The sequence below is a fragment of the Suricata suricatta genome, chromosome 11 (genome assembly GCF_006229205.1).
Source record: "Suricata suricatta isolate VVHF042 chromosome 11, meerkat_22Aug2017_6uvM2_HiC, whole genome shotgun sequence".
Taxonomy (NCBI): Eukaryota; Metazoa; Chordata; class Mammalia; order Carnivora; family Herpestidae; genus Suricata; species Suricata suricatta.
The window spans coordinates 77,076,767-77,096,514 of record NC_043710.1 but is presented as its reverse complement, the minus strand read 5'-3'; positions in this window follow the sequence as shown (position 1 = coordinate 77,096,514).

Here is a 19,748-nt window from a genome sequence, read left to right as displayed (position 1 = left end):
AAAAAAAGTAGTATGATAATTCATAACTAGTTCAATATTTTACCTTAAAATATTAAATCTTCAAAGAGAAACATTATTTACATTTCTATAATACTGTATGCATGCCTCCATCTTTCCAATCACCTTTTTAGAAAGAAAATATTTGTGAATACACGTATCCTTTCGAATAATTATGTGAAAACTTAAGAACAGGGACCACGAGAAAATCATATTTAAAAAGCCTACACTGTTACATTAGTTCCAGGTGCTAAACATAGTGATTTCACAATTTTATACATTATGCAAACTCACCATGATATGTGTAGTTTACCATGTGTCACCATACAACAGTATTATTGACTATATTTCCTATGATGTGCTTTTCATTTACATGACTTACTGATTGATTGATTTTAAGTAGTCTCCATGGCCAAAGAGGAGCTTGAAATCACCCTGAGATCAAGTTGCATGCTCTACAGGCTGAACCAGCCAGGCACCCCTCAAAAATTTGTTTCTTTTATAACTGGAAGTTTGAACCTCTTAATCCCCTACACCTATTTTGCCCATCTTTCATTCCCACCTCCTCTGGCAACCATCTTCTCTGCATTTATGAGTTTCTTTCTGCTTTGTTTGTTCATTTGCTTTTGTTTTATTGTTTTTAGCTTCCACATATAAGTGAAATGGTATTTGCTTTTTCTCTATGACATTTTACTTAGCGCAATACCTTATAGGTCAATCCATGTTGTCACAAGAGTTGGCCATTTTTGAATATTCAGTGCCTGATATTTTATCTCAGGCATAATAAAACCTCACTCAATAACTGATGACATGAATGGGAATGAGAGGGTGGGAAACAAAATAGGTTGCTCTTGTAGTGGGGAAGGAGACAAAGGGCAACCTCAGATAGGGTATTGAGAGCAAAGTAGGTAATCCTATGTATGCATTAAAAAGTATGGAGTTTGGAATGAGGTATGACATTTCTCAAATTTTCCTTGATCTTACACATACACAGTTATCAACAGAATTTATAGATATGAAAAGGGACAATGCATTCTGTCATCTCCTTGAATGCCATTGTACTTTTAGTGAAAAAAGCTGTCAACAATTTTAATGGCCCTGTAAACTCAAGCAAAAGACATCCAATACCATTTCAGCCTGAGCTTAATCATTTGTAAAAAGCTTGCTGCTCATAATAACACCTATAAAATGAAAGCGTGTATTTTAGAGGAGACTTTAGGTTACAGTGTGTTTGTTTATCTCCCTATCTCCATGATGTAAACACAACCTGTTTTTAAGATGTCAACAACCTATAATGATCGACAGCACTCTGTGCATTAAAACACTTAGTTTCCACAGACCTTAAATAATATATTGCTACAAGGCAGAGAGTGTTCGTGCTATAGAATTTCATTAGCTATGTTACATTTATCTAATATATGGCTTTACAAGTACATTTCAACATTGATTTAGCCATGTAATAAATTTTCCTTTGCTTTCAACACAAGAATATTTTTATATGAAGCAATTTTAAGTAAATATGTTATTCATGAGTGTGGTTGTCTATGCAAGTGTAATTCCAATGTTAATTTTTGCTTTTGTTTTGTCTTAGGATACTGAATACTTATAAATATTTTGATAGATATTACTAAATTCATAAGACCATAAAATTGGGTTGAACCTATGAAGAAATACCATTGTTGGGGAAAAAAAAAACTTGTGGCAGACAGTCTTATATCCCTTTGCTAAGTGTTTTAGATATTTAATTTTTACCTGAAATATACTTGTGGTATCCAAATAACTTGAAAACAATTTATTCTGCACACTGGGAACATTAGAAAGAGAGAGAGTAAAACTCTTAACTTTCTACAAACTCACTTTACAAGCTTCAAATATAATAGAAAAAAAAATCTAGCTGAGAAATAAGTTTTCCAAGCCAAGAAAGGGAGAAAAGTCTCAGCCTATCTTCCCCTCTAAGGAGCAAGTCTCCTGCATAGCAACTGAGGGTCTACCTTCTTGGTAGATCACTGGGATTGGCTAATGTCAATTGACCTAACAATGACATAGACAACATACACAGTACAAATATACATGCACATATCAGGCAAAATATATTTGTATTTTACATGTGTACATATATATTTATGTGTGTTACATATATACATAAACAAACATATATTACTGTGTATATGTATAAATACATATAATCCATACATGTACGGTGTATACAGTTGTTCAATTGAATTTAGTTGTTCAATTAAAATATATTCATTAAAGAATTAATAGATTGAGTAAGAAAATGCATGTTACTGAGTGGATAAATTCAGGAGCTTTTATGGGAAAACAACAAACAAGACCTAAAGTGTGGAAGAAAATAGGCATACTGAAACTGCATAAGTGCAATTATAATGAAAAAAAGTCCCCAATCTTGTCCCACACCATTATCATCCAAGCACCATGCAACAGTAGCAACAACGATATTGTCACCGATTGTCTCAATAATCTTTTCTTCTACTTAAAAGTTTCATGTGACTTCCGTTGAAATTGGAATAAAATCCATATTTCCTCCAGACTAATGCTACCCTACTTCACCTGGTCTTTGTCTATATCCCTGAGTGCATCCTTTCTCCACGACCATACAGTTCCATCAACACTTAAATTCTTTTGTTTCCTAGAAAATCCTTTTCTCTTTCCCATGACAGTTCTTTGTAAATTGTGTTTCATTTTCCTGAAATACAGTTTTTATAGGTCTTCAAAAGGCTGGCTTTTTCTCACCATCATATGTATCAGCCCAAGTATCATCTCCCACGGAAGTCTTTTCTGCCCTCTCAGGCAGATGCTATCACATCCCCTTGTCACTTATTCCTTCATTACTTGGTTTATTTTCTTTATTGCTCTTATTGATTTTTTATATTGTCTCTAGGTTTATTGTTGCCTCTCTTCAATAAATCTATGGGTACTCAATAAATCTATGTTTATCCATTCACTCAACACATATTTCTTTTTTTATTGAAGTATAATTAACATACAGTGTTATATTAGTTTCAGGTGTACAATATAATGATTTGACGATTCTATACACAACCCAGTATTCATCACAAGAAGTGTACTCTTAATTCCCTTTATCTCTTTCACCCATCTGCCCATGTACTTCCTTCCAGAAGTCACCAGTTTGTTCTCTGAAGTGTTCTCTCTCTCTCTCTCTTTCTCTCTCTCTCTCTCTCTGGTAGGTTAGACAACAAACATTTATTTCTCACAGTTCTGGGGGCTGGGAGTTCCAAGATCAAGACATTGATCACCTAAACCTCTGGTGAGGAATCATTTCCCAGTTTATACATGGCCATCTTCTGACTGTGTCCTCATGGTATAAAGGATAAAGGTGCTCTCTGGAGTCTCTTTTAAAAGAGAACAATAAGTCAGGCGGAGAAGGACAGATACCGTATGTTTGCACTCATAGGTCTAACAGAAGAGACCTAACAGGACCAGGGGGAGGGGAAGGGGGAAAGAGAGTTGGGGAGAGTGAGGGACACAAATCATAAGAGACTATTGACTACTGAAAATGAACTGTGGACAGAAGGGGGAGGGGGCGGGGAGAAGGGGGTGGTGGTACTAGAGGAGGGCACTTGTGGGGAGAAGCACTGGGTGTTATGTGGAAACCAATTTGACAATAAATTATTATTAAAAAAGAGAACTAATTCCAATCATTTCTAAATTATTCTAGTACCATCACATTGAGGATTGGGTTTCAACAATGAATTTTCAGGGGACACAAACATTCAATCTGTAACATTGTTTTACATGTTAGCTTCTGGATTTTAAAATTAGTATGAATATTCTTGGATTTTATTCTGGGATGTAATGAAGTTATGTTGAAACAATTTAGTATATTTGTGTCCTATTTTTCTGCTTACTTAAGCAGGATATGTTTGTCTTTTTTTTCTTTGTTCATTTCTTTTGTTTCTTGTTTCACACATGAGTGAAATTATATATAGTTTGCCTTTCTCTGTCTGATTTATGTTAATTAGCATTATAACCTCTAGGTCCATCATGTTGTTGCAGGTGGCAATATTTCATTCTTTTTTATGACTAATATTTCATTGTAGATATATACCACTTCTTCTTTGCCCATTCACCTATCAGTAGATACCTGGGTTGCTTCTATATCATCACTATTTTAAATAATTCTGTAATAAACTTAAATTTTTCAAAAATGTATTTTCATTTTGGGGGGTAGATATACAGTAGTGGAATTACTGGATCATATGGTAATTGTATTTTTAACTTTCTGAGGAAACTCCAAACTATTTTCCACAGTGACTGCACCAATTTGCATTTCCATCAACAGCGCATGAGGGTTCCATTTTCTCCACTCCTCTTCTTGTCCTTTTGATTCTAGCCATTCTGAGAGATGCAAGGTAATATCTTATTGTAGTTTTGATTTGCATTTCCCTGATGATGAGTGATGTTGAACATCTTTATGGGTGTCTGTTTGGCATTTATAAGTCTTTGGAGAAATGTCTATTCAGGGCCTCTGCCCATTTTCTAATTGGATTATTGTTTATTATTTTTTTGGTGTTGAGTTGTATAAGTTCCTTATATATTTTGGATATTAACCCCTTATCAAATATATTGTTTGCAAATATATTCTCCCATTCAGTAGGTTTTATCGAAGGTACGTTGCTGTGCAATTTTTTTTTTATTTTGATGTAGTTCCAATAGTTTAATTTTGCCTTTGTCTCTCCTACTGTAGGAAACATACTGACAAAAATGTATCTATAGCTAATGTCAAATCAATTACTGCTTATGTTTTCTTCTACGAGTTTTATGGTTTCAGGTCCCATATGTAGATCTCTATTTCATTTTGAGTTTATTTTTGTGTATGGTTGAAGGAAGTGGTTTAGTTTCATTCATTTGTATGTAGGTGTCCAGTTTTTCCAGCAACATTTGTTGAAGAGAAAATCTTTTTCCCTTTGTACATTCTTGTCTCCTTTGTCATGATTGATTATGAATACGTAAGTTTAATTCTGGCCTCTCTATTCTGTTCCATCACTGATCTTTGTCAAGTTTATTTTTAGTTCTAGTACAATACTGTTTTGACTACTAAAGCTTTGCAGTATATCTTGAAATCTGGGATTGTGATATCTTCAGCTTTGTTCTTTCTCAGGATTGCTCAGGCTATTTGAGGTCTTATGTAGTTCCATAAAAATTTGGGGCTATGTTCTAATTCTGGGTCAACACATATCTCTTAAAAGCCTACTGTGTGTAGGTCCTTTTTTTAAGTGCATAAAATATAGTAGCTTAAAAACAGAAACTTAGGGGTGCCTGGGTGACTCAGTCGGTTAAGTGTCTCACCTCAGCTCAGATCATGATCTCACATTTGTGGGTTCGAGCCCCGCATTGGGGTCTGTGCTGACAGCTTAGAGCCTGCAACCTATCTTCGAATTCTGTGTCTCCCTCTCTCTGTCCCTCCTCTACTCATGCTCTGTTTCTCTCTGTTTCAATAATAAATAAACATAAACAATTTTAAAAAAGGGATATTTATTAAAAAAACAGAAACTTAAAATAGTTTTAATAAAAAATCTGTTGAAGTATGACTCTAGAAGGCATCAACAACGGTAGGACTAACAGTTTTGAGGCTATGTATATCATTAGTTTTTAACTCCTGTACGAGGCTATATGATAGCCTTAGCTTTAATAGTCCCTAAATTGAGATAAAACAGTCATTAACCAGGCAAAGACTTGGAAGACATCATAATTTTTATCTACTATATTTTCCTTCTCATCTGTCAGACACATATGAACATATATATGTTCTTTATCTATACAACCAAAGATATTCCTAAGATAACAACTCTTCTTAAAAAACAATAGTAAGTTTCTAGAATTTATTCATCTAGCATAATTGAAACTTTATACCCATTTAACAATAATTCCGTATCCCTGGGTTCCAGTCTTTGGTAATCACTATTATATTTTCTGTTCTGTGATTTTAAGTATTTTAGATACCTCACATAAATTGAATCATGCATTATTTGTCTTTTTGTGACTGGCTTATTTTATTGAGGCTAATGTCTTACAGGTTCATCAATGTTGTCATGGAAGGCAGGAATTCCTTTCTTTCTTTTTTTTTTAAGTCTGAATAATGGTCCATTGTATCTGCATGCATATATGTGTATCTGTATTTTCTTTATTCACCTTTCAGTGGACACGTTTCCATTTCTTGGTTACTCTGAATTATTCTATAATGAACAAGTATAGATGTCTTTTTAGATATTTATTTCATTTCCGTTGTTATATTTCCAGAATAGAGTTGATGGATCATAATGGTGCAAAATATAGTGCCTACTGGTGATAATACAGTATAGTGTACTTCAAAATTTGTTAAGGGTGTAAATCTCATTCATAGTAAGTGATTTACCACAAAAAAAACCAAAATGAAACAAAAAATAAAAGAGACAGAAAAATTTAAATATAAAAGTAAATATAAGAATATGCAGATATTTAAATATATTTAAATCACTTGGTGATGGTGATGATATCATAGGTGATTGCTTATGTACAAATTCATCAACTTGTACACATTAAATATTTGCTTTTTTTGTATATTAATATTAGCTCAAAAATGCTGTTTAAGGAGAAGAGAAAAGCAAACAAAAACAATGCAACAGCATGCGGATCACCAGATCTCCAATTGGAAGTATACCAATTTACCTCAAGTCATTGCATCCAGATATGATGTGTTAAGGTCATTGCTGATAATCCAGTATTTGCCTATTTCTTTTTTCATCTTGGCCCACTTATCCTGTAACATGGCTATTCTTTAAGCTATAGTCAGAGTTGTGAATTTAATACTACCATTTCATCTCATATGTAATTTTCCAAGAGAGTCATAGTTCAAAGTGAACATGAGGGAAAGAATATAGTCAAATGTCTTAAAGTTCAAACATATATTGTGTTCATTATAAGATGATCTAAAAGTGTCAATGGAGAGTTAAGATGAAATCAACATCATTTATCATACAATATCCCATCATCAAGTGCTATTATATCTCAGCTGGCTAAAGAACTGGACTTAAGATTATTTTACATAACAAACTATCTTGAAATCAATGAAAAATTATAGAAAATAATATATAAATATAATATATACAAATATAAACATATATAAATGCCAGATCCAGCTCCAGCAGGTCCAGGGCTCCCTGAAGGATGGATGGTGTCAGTGAAAGGAGTGAGAGACCCTTGGCTTCTTTCTCCTCACCAGGCAGGCAATTCTGCACTGACCTGAGAGTCAACTTTATTTATTGAAAAAATATATGGGGTACAAAACAGAAGTGGCAATTGCCTTAGACAATGATTTCTGATAACAAATTCTTTCCTAGAACATAGATAGGTGGAAGACTCATACATAATCTTTACTAATAGTGATTGAAGTAAGTGACTAGATGTTTATCAAATGGGGACGGAAGGGATCTTTAGCATTCAAATACAAGGCAATATTTTTAGCATAGCAAAGGCAAAAGTTAGTTATTTTGTGAGCCTGTTTTTTGTGGGGAAGAAAAATTTTTCAGGAAATGTAACATTTGCTCCTATAATCATAAAAGAAGAAACTCCTATAACAAGTTTTTTCACAAAATACAATTCACATATTTTTAGCATAAGAAACCAAGTCACTCCTGATATCAGTCAGTCAGGTGCCTTGAGGGTCAATGCTCAAGCAGAAATTGAGTGGGGGTTGAGTGGGTGTAGACAGAGGTCCCCATCTGATGACGGGAGGCCTTGCAAACCTGCTTTACTTCAGAGACGCCTTCCAGCATATAAAGATCAGCTCTATATCCTCCAGAGTTCAAATACATGTACACCTGTATGTATATGTGTGTGTGCTTGGCCATACTTATTTTAGAGATTATATTTTTCTTTAACAAGTACCTCTTACATGTATCACTAAACTGTGACCCCAGACCTTTCACCCCCATCCTACCTCAGTAGCTGCACTTTTAGCCTAAATTTTCTGTGTAGCATTTTTATGTATGTTTTTGTATTTTTACATATTTATCTACAAACAACATAAAGTAACATTTTTGTATATGTAGATATATAAAAATGACATCACCTGGTATATCTGATTTTACTATCTTTTCTTTTTCTGGTGTATCATAATTAGGTTTGAGATTTGCCTGTGTTAATGCAAATATATCTACTTTATTCAATTCAACTGACAATAATATTCTGGTAGGGGAATTCTTCTATTATTTTTACATCTGACTATTATAAATAATACTACTGTAATAAAATTTCCTTGAGTATGACTCCTTGTGTTCAATGGCAAATATTTCTCTAGAATATAGGTCTGAAAGTAGAATTTCTGTATAAAAAAGAATTACTCTTACTATCCTTGAATATTCCAGATATTGCATAAGATATTGTATACTCATCAAAAATGTATAAGAGTACCAATTAGTCAACTTTGTCTCTAAAGCTCAGTACTCTCAGACTAACGAATTCTTGCACTTTGATTAGAGCGTTTATGAGTTTATGAGTTTAAATTGCATTTACCTGATGTGTATCAATAAAAACTTCAGGATAGATGTATTAGTTTTCTAGGACCACCATCATAAAATGCCACAGATTGGGTGACTAAAAAATAGAAATCTATTTTTTAATAGTTATAGAGGCTAGGAGCCCAATATCAAATTGTTTCCAGGTTTGGTTTTTTGTGAGGTCTCTTTCTTTATCTTGTAGATGGCTACCTTCTCACTGTTTCTATATTTTTTAAGACTAGGGGAAGGAGGAAACACTGAAAGACAGTATTTACACTGAAAAAGAGTATTTCAAATTATATTACCTGAATTATTTAAGTGACCTGAATTTTTTAATAAAATAAAGTAAACTTTTAGAGGTTAAAATAATCATAGCTGGAAAACATCTACTGCTGAAATAACTACAATATTTACTTAAAATTGTTTTTCAAGTTTTATCAGCAATAATTTCTTCATATTTTTACTAAATAGTATATTTACTAAATATGTCTAAAAATCTGAAAGGTGTCAGTAAGTGAATATGTATTTTTTAATTCTACATAAATGAACTGATTCTAAGTGGCATAATTTCTTGATTATCAAATAAGCCTCAAGTTTCCCGAGAATTAAAAACAATTTATTAGGCTGCTCTGTTTTGTTTGTTTGTTTGTTTGTTTGTTTGTTAGGGTGTTCTGTTTTCAATGTGTGTTATTCACCAGATGAAGTAGCTTCAATTGAAATCCCAGGAAGAGAACAAATAGGAAAATGGAAGTAGCATATATATCTGCTTGCTTCTCATTCCTTGATGCATATGCTTTTCATCATCCATGTGGTAGAGTTTTCTTTGAACTCAATGAGTGTTCTTTGCAATACAGTGATAAAGGGGAGTACAAAAGTGATGATAGTTCAGTGCATGGAGTGAAGACCATGAGCATTTTGTCTTCAAAAGAAGTCAGTCTTCAAAGTGGTATCTCCCTTCAATAACACACTTAAGACCAAAGGGCAGAACACTGCAGAAAGACCGATGAAGTAACTGAGCAACTAAAATTCTCACGTTACAAATGTAAAAAAGATTTTTTTGCATTTAAGCAACAGAAAGCTCATAATTTGCCAATGTTTCAAGGCAACACACATTTAGTTTCAGAAGTCATGAAAACACAGATTTCAGGTTGTCACTAGAGTTAACAAACTCACAGATATTTTTGCTATAAGATTCATAATTTAGACCTTGATATCAAAATGCATTATTCAAATGGATCTGTGGGTAGCAAGCTTCAATTGCTCTGGGGCTTCCTGAATATATAAAAAATATATAAAATAAATATAAATAATAAATATAATAATAAAAGTACATAAAATAATAAAATATTAATAGTATAAATAATAAACAATATATTATTAAATAAAATAATAAAATATATGGTAAATATTAAAAATATAACATTCTTTAAGAATTGTCTGACTAGGGGCACGTGGGTGACTCAGTCAGTTAAGCATCTGACTTCAGGTCAGGTCATAATCTTACGGTTTGTGAGATCAAGCCCTACATCAGAGTCTGTGCTGTCCACACAGAGCCTAACTCAGAACCTGTGTCCCCCTCCCTGTCTGCCTTCTCCCCAATAATAAATAAACATTAAAAATAGTTGTCTGACTAAATACAGGGAGATGGGAATAAGTATGCATCATATATCATCTGTCAGAATCTTAATACTTGGGATGCTAATACCACTACAGGTTGTGTGCATAAGTCTGCGAGCATCTCTCGGGTCTGTAAAGCCTGAGAACAAGAGGGAGAGACGTAGTGCTCACACTAGGTACAAAATAGTATAAAGCCAAAGTGAATTCAGGCATCCAAGGAAACAATCTATCCCAAAATGCCTGATATCAAAGGTGGGACTAAGAGGATGCAATTTTAGACATCAAAAATTCCTGAAACAGTTCATTACTTGTACCGTGCTGATCTGTTCATGTTTCATATATAGCTGTTCTGTGCCAATGACTATAGGGAATGCAACTTCTACAAAAACTTAACACACAAGAATTAGAAAGATATGCTATAAATATCACTGCTGCAATAGTCCTTGATAACCATTATCTTCCTTCTCCAACACCTCTTCTAGTTTTTCATCACTCTTAACAAGGTATGCAGCTGGAGAAATTTGTTTCCCTGGTTATGTATTATAAACTTTCATGCTCGTGTGATCTGAGTCTTTGCTTATCTTCCCAGTTTCCAGTAATTGCTCACTCACCATTGTACTAGGCGTGGAATTAATAAGAAACGGCATATCAAATACTTCAAGTTCATACACATGTCCATTGTGTACTAGCAATTCCAGCTCCCTGTGATAATCATAACTGATTTTGTCTGCTAATAGAATAATTTACTTGTCTTCTGGTCCACTGAGCTGAGAAACATAAAGTAACTAGGTGGGAGTAAAATCTTCAGGTTTAGATACCTTTCATAGGTTTCTTTCTTTCCCGTTCAAAACTAATGACAACAACAACAACAAAAAGAAAATTCTCAGCCTCGGGAAGTTCATCTTGGAGACTGCCCTTGTCTGTAAAGACAATCATCTTTTGAAAAGTTAAGTTTCCATTTTTGGAAATCCTACATTTAAGACTGGTCAGTTCTTTTACCCCAAATTGTAACAATTCTGAAGGCACTCCCAGCTTTATAGCACTCCATGGAATGTAACAAAGTAGTATATGACTGTTTGTTACCCAGCTTCTCCTGACCCTAAGATCTGTTTAGTCAAGCTTATTCAGAGAAATATAATACATAAATATTAAATATATATAATTAAAGATTTGGGGTGCTTGGGTGTCTCAGTTAGTTACACACCCAATTCTTGATCTTGGTTCTGGTCATTGTCTCACAGTTTATGACAGAGTGGAGCCTGGAGCCTGCTTGGGATTCTCTCTCTCCCTCTCTTTCTGCCCCTCTCCCACTTGTATGCACTTGCTCTTTCTCTCTCAAAATAAATAAGCTTTTAAAGATTAACTATAAAATTTAAAGTATAAAGTATTGGTGCATGCAATTATTGAGAATGAAAGGTTCAATAATCTGCTGTCTACAAGCTGGAGATCCAGGAAACCAATAGTATAGTTCAGAGGTCTAAGAACAGGAGAGCTGATGGAGATGATTTCAGCCTGAAGGCATGAGTACCACAGATGCCTTTGTCAGAAGATTACTGATTTTGCAGCTCAATTGTCAGAGAGTGAATTTGACCTCCTTGTGCCTTTTTCTTCAAGCTCTCCAGTGGATTGGATCATACTCACATCCTCCCCAGCTTAACTCAGTCCAATTGTTCAAATGCTAATTTCTTCTGGAAACTCCTTCCCAGACAACCCAAAATAATGTTTAACCAGACATCTGGGTTCTCCATGTCCAAGTGAAGTTGACACATAAAATTAATCATCACAAGTCCACCCTTAGTCAACTTGACACCCACATTCCATACTTATTATACAAATATACAAAAACACAATAAAAAATCTACCCTACATAATATAACTGTCCTGTGTACAATTGAAAATTCACTAAACCTTCCTGGCAAGAGGAAATAAAAGCTCTTAGTGATGTTTACTCTGCTTAATATTCTATAACTTACATACTATGTGTAAAAATAATAATTCTTAAAGACTATAATTTCAGTACATCTTATGTTACATGATAAGGGAATAATAGAAGAAAAAAACAAAGATATCTATACAGAAAAATTTACATATATGCCTAATGCACACACATACACAAATCTAGTCATAACAGACTAAGGATGCTTTTAGAAAGCCTCTCAAGGTCATGGTTCCTTACCTGGTGGGGTAACCCAAGCCTTTATTCCTGAAATGTCTGGGCCATTAATAACCTTGCCTGGATTGTGTTGTAGTTTTCCACTGACCTTAATTATGGGGCATGGTAGTACTGGGAGATGCCCGTAGGGAATCTCTTGTGTTCTAGACATGCTCTTGCTTACTTCCATTGTAGAACAGCGGCACAATTTCCACCTTGGTAGTCGAGATCAATCTCTCTACCTTGCATAATGGCCTCTTTCTTTCCCTGTTTATGCAGAAGTATGAGGAGACCAGAGAGGTGGGGCAGCAGTGTTAACTTCCAATTCAACAGTATCATTGCTAGGGTTTCTGGTGGAAGCATTCCTCTCTCTAGAACTAAGATCTCTAGGTCAATAGAACATAAAGTAATGGGAATAGATAGCAAGAATTTTGCTGATGGATTATGAGAGGTATACTGAGTGGTGCTATTCAAATTTCCACCTCTTGGTCCCTGGACCTGTGAGTCCTGGTTATGGGAAAAACAGCAACATTTATTGGAGGCTGAAAACATGTAGTCTTCTGAAGAACCTTGTCCAAGACCTGCAAGGTAGTGCCACATAGCTAGAACTATAACTGAGTGCTCAAAACAGCAGCTACTTCAGGATAGTGGGGAACATGATATCAGTGAATTCCACAAGGATGGGCCCAATGATGGACTTAATTTTCTATGAAGTGAGTTATTTGATCAGAAACAATGCTGTATGTAATACCACGACAATGGATAAAGCATTATGTAAGTCATTGGATGGTAGTTTTGGAAGAAGCATTATATGAATGGAAAACAAATCCATATCCAAAGTAAACGTCTATTCCAATAGGGACAAAAGGCTGCCATTCTATGATGAGCATGTCCAATGCAATCAACACTATATCCAGGTAGCTGACTAATCACCCTGGGGAAGAGTGTTATATCTTGGATTTAGTGTTTTTTCTGCTACCAGCAAATTGGGCACTCAGCAGTGGCCATAGTCTCCTCAGCCTTGGTCAGTGGAAGGCCATATTGCCAAGCCCATGAGTAACTTCCATTCCTGTCACTATGATCAGCTTATTCACAACTTTGTTGTGATAACAAGGATAATAACAAGGATGGCTGAATAAAGAAGCTTACTGTTATTCCAAGAATAGGTTACGCTATTTGCTTAATTTTTAAGTTCTCTTCTGATGTCACCTTTGATGAGCTCTCACATGGACATTATTATGGTCATGCTTCTTCCCATTCTGTAAAGTCCATCCACATACCTCTTCCCACAATTTCCTTGTCACCAGTTTTTTAACCCGGTACCTTCAAAGTCATTTGCCACAGCCATGAATTGGTAATTGCAAATCTTTTTTTCCTTCCAAACAAATGAACAGCCATGTACACTCCTCAAGTTCTGACCACTGAGAGTATTTCCCTTCACCACTCTTCTTCAGGAATGATCCAGAAAGGAAGCATAATGATGCAGCTAGCTGTCCACTTTGAGGTAGTGCCAGCATAATTTTGCAGAACCAAATGTGAATCAGGCCCCAGTTTTTTATTCCTCTATCAAATGATGATAGGGAGCATCCTATGAGATCATTGATTCAGGCTGAGAGGGAAAAGCTGTAGAGTATCTGTGGGCACCATGGGCTACTTCTTTATGTAACTTGTGACTTCAGGACCTGTTTGGGTCAAATCATGGATATATCACCTCTTTTTGATGATGGAGCATTATTGTCCATGCTCAACTTTATATTGGTGGGTCAGATAAGGCCCACCTAATGATGGGTAGCTCAGCTTGCAAAGTAACTTGGTTACTTGTGGTTAAGTATTCAGTCTGCACTAAGGTCCAGTAGCAGGCCAAGAGTTGTGTCTCAAAAAAAAGAGTAATTATCTGTAGAGGATGTTAAGCCTTTGGTCCAAAATCCTGAGGGTTTGTGCCTCAATCCACCTATAAAAGCTTGCCAAAAGTTCCAAATAGAATCCTTTGTATAGGCAGGAGTACATATTTATAGGGCCCTAGTTAGCATCACTGTTTAAGAGTTTAAGATTATTGGGTCCACTGTCATGGAATTTGACTTAACAGTGCATCAGGGCCAAGGACTTCCTTTACAGAAAAGGAAGTATGGGAATGAATTTACAACAGTACAATGCACTGGTTTTACCACAAGTGGCAACACACATAGAATACTTACTGAACTAACTCTTTCTGTTAGTATGAAATATTCTTTCTCTGCCACTCTAGTGACACAAACTTACTGAAATAATATCTGAGGTGCTACGTGGGAGATAATAACCTAAAATTATATGGCCTCATCTTCCAAGACAAAGTATACTCGCTAAATCACTAAATATTATATAGCCCTATTTCCAAGCAGGTAACATACTTGAGTCCAGAAACTCAAAGAGGTGGAAGTAGTTTCCCTCTCTCTATACCATTAGTCACAGTGATCTAGGTAATTTGTTCTCTCTGTCTACACAGTTCTGCACATTTACAGATTATGGCTTCAAGAAAATAAATCCATTATTGAAATATATTTGCCATAATCCCAGTCTACTGGTGTTATACAGTATCCTGTGTTAGTAAATTAGTTAATCTAGTAAATTAAACAATCCACTAACCCTTCAATGAAGGAGCTGGCAGAAACACTAAGGTTCTTAAAAGATAAACAGTTATCATAAGGCACCTGACAGGCTCAGTCAGTAGAGTATGTGATGCTTGATCTCAAGGATCATGAGTTTTAACCCCACATTAGATGTAGAGTTTAATTGAAAAAAGAGAGAGAAACATATATAAAATAGCTAGATTTCAATTATGATAAGAATAAATGCCTCCTCCAGTTTGGAAAAGGTGTGATTTAATCATCTATCTATCTCTCTATCTATTTAGCTCTCTGTCTGTCTATCTATCAAATACCTAGCCAGTCTTTTTAAGGAATGAAACCATACAAAGAGACTGGCTACTTACAGGATAAGCATTGAGCAATGTATACAACTAGTATAACTAGAGCAGTCTGGGAAGGAGACCTGGCACCACAGGACTCCATTTGGGGTTACGGAAGGACACTAGAGTGGCAGAGAAAGAATATTTCATACTAACAGAAAGAGACATACTGTATTCTGATTGTTGCATATCTTTTTTGTGGATGGTGTTTTTTGGTGGTCAACAATATGAGCTATTACTGTCTCTCCATCTCACATACCTATTGACGTAGGTATATTCAGTTGTTTTTTTTCATATACTTCTTTGTCTCTGATCTTCTAATCTTCTTTTCTCCAGACAACTGATTAGCAAGGAAAGTAATTTTCCCTGGTCATAATTCTGTATACCTGTATACTTCAAATCAGTTTCTCTCTCTATAAAATAAATGACTAAATGGATTACTCAGTCTGCTTATGTGGAAGATTTTCCTTCAACTCTTTCCTTTACGGCCATCTCTGAGTGCTAGAGTCATCTGCTGATTGGAGAAATAGTTACAACCCCTGGATGTTTTAAGACAAATAAGCAACACATCATAAATCAGACATGAATTTATTTTATACTCCATAATTGGATAATAGAAAGCCTCCTGTAAGGTAGTAGATGTGCACCAAAAGAGAAATGTTGCTACAACAGAATTTGGATGACATAGGAAGCTGGACGACCTGCTCAAGAAAATTATTTGTTTTGTTTTCATCATGCAATGGATTGTTGCTGTCCCACGTCATTCTGTAGCTCAGAGAACTGACAATGCTAACCCCATGATTGGCATCCCTGAGCACAACTTCATTTGATGATCAATAGTCAGGTGCTCAGTCTTTACAAAGGCCTAATAGTAAGTCAAGAGGTTTTTTGTTTGTTTGTTTGTTTGTTTTCTTTTCTCCAAATAAAAGCTATTCCAGAAATGCTCAAATCATGGCTTTTCTCCAGAATCTCAGAGTGTCTTTGACTTTCATTTTCTATATATTTCACTCTCTGGCACATGTGTGTTAAAAGAGCACCAAGAGTATTTACCCAGGTATATTACAACTTTCATTTTCATTTAATCACTGCAGTGGGTCAGTGCTGCACAAAATTTTTAAATGACAAAGATCTTTGTGGTTCCTTAGGCAAGAAAATTTTTATCACTATTTTACAATGAACTAGGGATATGTTTTGGTCTTTTCTTTTTATGAGAATTGAAAAGAAGGCATTTGCCATGTCAGTAGATACAAACTAAGATCAGAAGCTACATTGATTGATTTCTGTAAAGATGTCACACTAAGTAAAATATTCACAATCCATGGTTTATGAGAATAAATAGTGAATTGAATGGAGATATTATGGGTCCCTCCACTTTGCCTCCTGTGGTGTTAGAGGGTAGTGCTTACCTCTGAAATTCCTTCTGGGTTGTAGTGTTACTTCTGATGTACAATATTGGTTGGGCTTCAAAGAGAGAGAGGTATTTTGGGTTCTTCTACTGGCTCTGTCAACAATGTTTTCACAGATCAGGGAATAAGTTTTAGCTTTCTATAAGTTTCTAAATATAGTAAAACCTTGGTTTGTCAGCATAATTCATTCTGGAAATATGCTTATAATCCAAAACACTTATATATAAAGCAAATTTCCCCATTAGAAATAATGGAAACTCAGATAATTCATTCCACAACCCCAAAATATCCATAGAAAATTTTTATTGTACTATAATATAATAGAAAGTAATAAAGAAAAGACAAAATATAAAAACATAAACAAATTTACCTGCCCTTATCTTTGAAAGCCTTCATTTTGGTGTGAGGGAGACAAGAGAAAGGAGGGGTATTGTGTAGGACACCTTTCGCTATTATTAACTGAATCACTGCCATCTATTGACTCCATGGAATCTTTTTCTGCATGGGGGGCCATTGTATATGCTCACACGGATACTGACGACAGTACAGTATTAATAAACTCTTGTCACATATGGTATTTAATGTAACTGGCAATAAGGCAGCAGAGGAAAGTGTCTATATCTACAGGCAGAATGAAGAAAAGCATTCCTAAGCTTACTCTAGTATGGAAAAGCAAAGGAGTGTCCATAGGTGCTTTGAAGTGACAAAAAATACACTAGTGGCAGGCAGTTGCAGACACCTTCCAATATTCCAAAAAATCACTGATTTTTGCCAAACAACAAGACCTGAGACCAAGCAATTGAACAGGGGGAGATGATCACCCACAATCCTCAGCCAGAGAGAGAGAGACAGAGAGAGAGAGAGAGAAGAGCCATTGGCACAGTTGTGATCATGCGACATTTAGCGTCACACACCATGTAAGATATCACTCATTTACCAACTTAAAATTTACTAGAAATATATGCTTATCTGTGGAACCCTCATAGAACTAGTTACTCGCAATCTAATTAATTTTTAATTTTTAATTAATTATTCACATGGTGACTGAGAAAATAACCAGGAAAATAAACTAAAATAATTTAGTTTACCTAATATTAGAGTTATCTCAGAACTTTTTCTAATAAGAAACTTTTGAATAATTTGGATATTACTCTTTACCTGATAGAATCATTATAAAAGTGTTAGAGTGTCGGGGAACTTGTAACTTGTCTTTTCAGCTCATAGTTGTCTGCATCCAAAGGTATCTGAAGACCACATCCAGGTCTAATGTAGAAAATGACATGCTTGTTCACTGAGACTACTGTCAGAATTGGAAGTGACATTTGATCCTGAGATGGGTCTGAGCCTATTTAGTGAAATATTCATGAATAATTAGGACAGACATTAGACTTGATATAGTTTCAAAAATGGTCTCAGTCCCTCCACCCAAAACTACTTCCATATTTACATTTATTGCAATATAATTTTGTAGCTCTTCCCATCAAAAGATGCAGTCTACTTCCCCAAGTCTACTTCCCCAAGTCTAGGAGTGCATTTTGACTGATTTTGGCTAGTGAAATGCAACAGAAATGATTGGTGCTCTCACAAGCTTACAAGATGAGAGAAAGCATTCAGACAAACAATCATAGCTGCTTTTTAAGGACACCATGAGTGCATACTGAAAAAAATGATTACCAGGAAATATGTGCAAGGAACTGGAAATGTCTGCATTGTTTTCAATGTATGACCTTTTGTGCCTTGCTGGCCTATTTCTTTTTAAAATTGAATCATTCTTATGCCATTTTTCCAGACTGACTTCCTCATTTCATAAAATATATTCAATCTTTTAATTCAAATCCAAGGAATTGTCTTCTTTACTCTGATTCTGCCGACACTTTTATTGCTGTAGTTTGTGATTTATGGTCTTCAAAAATCTGTACACTTATCTGTTTGTCTTTCCTCTTTTAAACTTTGCAACATTATTACACCACACATGTGGTTGTGCATACCATAAGGCTCTCGCACACTGCCGACATATTCATTATGATCAGCAATAAGAAAAAAATTTTCAAGATATGCCCAGATGTTTCTAACATATGCAATATTAGAAAAGATATGCTGCCAATAAAGATATATACATTAAATCGTTTTTCTAACATCACGTAATAAAACTCTTTTCTAACAATTGTAATTTAGGAAACTTGCTCCTTACATAATCTCTGAAGCCAACTGCCAGAGCAACGATATTTAGAGAAATAGGCAGAGGCAATATGTTCTTCCTATTAGTTTGTTCTCATAAAGTCATTGACAGTGTAAGAGCCTAGCCAGGATGATTTTTCCTTATAAGAACTAATTTTCCTTGGGTAAATTTGTTTAAATAAAACCAATAAAATTTTGACATGCACTGGATTTTTCTGCTTTACTTTACCACAATTAAGAATATTGACTGTCATGACATTTTCTTTTTCAGAAGACTGATGAATAATTCTTTACATATTATGAACTACATGAAATGTAGAAAATATTATTTAATATTGGCTTAATGAAATATTACCTGGAATTTAGTGCCTTCAATAAATAGAATAATGTGCTTGATTTGATATTTTCCATGAAGATATGATATATTTAAAGAATGTATGAGTTTTAAAATCTTTCAATAGATCTCAACATATACAAAATTAATAAAATATTAGTTAAATCTGTCTCTATCTATATTCCTATTAAGAGCTACTATCATCTACAGAGATTACAAAAGGCCATGTAATAAAATATGTTAGCAGAAGGACTATTTTCTGAAGGAAAAACTTAAAATAATTCTAAAATGTCATGCATGTACTTCTTGAATGTGTACTATTTTTCTAGACTCAATCATTATAGTATGAAATTATTCAGATTATACAGTTGTCCGGTCATTTTATATTAAGATTGGTAAATGGAGAAATAAGAACCAAAGAAGAGAAAGAAAATAATTTTTTATGTTTATTTATTTATTTTGAGAGAGACAGCACAAGTCAGAGAGGGGCAGAGAGAGAGAGAGAGAGAGAGGGAGAGAGAGAGAGCGAATCCCAATTGGGCTCTGAGAGAATCCCAACTCAGGGCTCCATTTCATGACAGTAAACTGAAATCAATTTCTC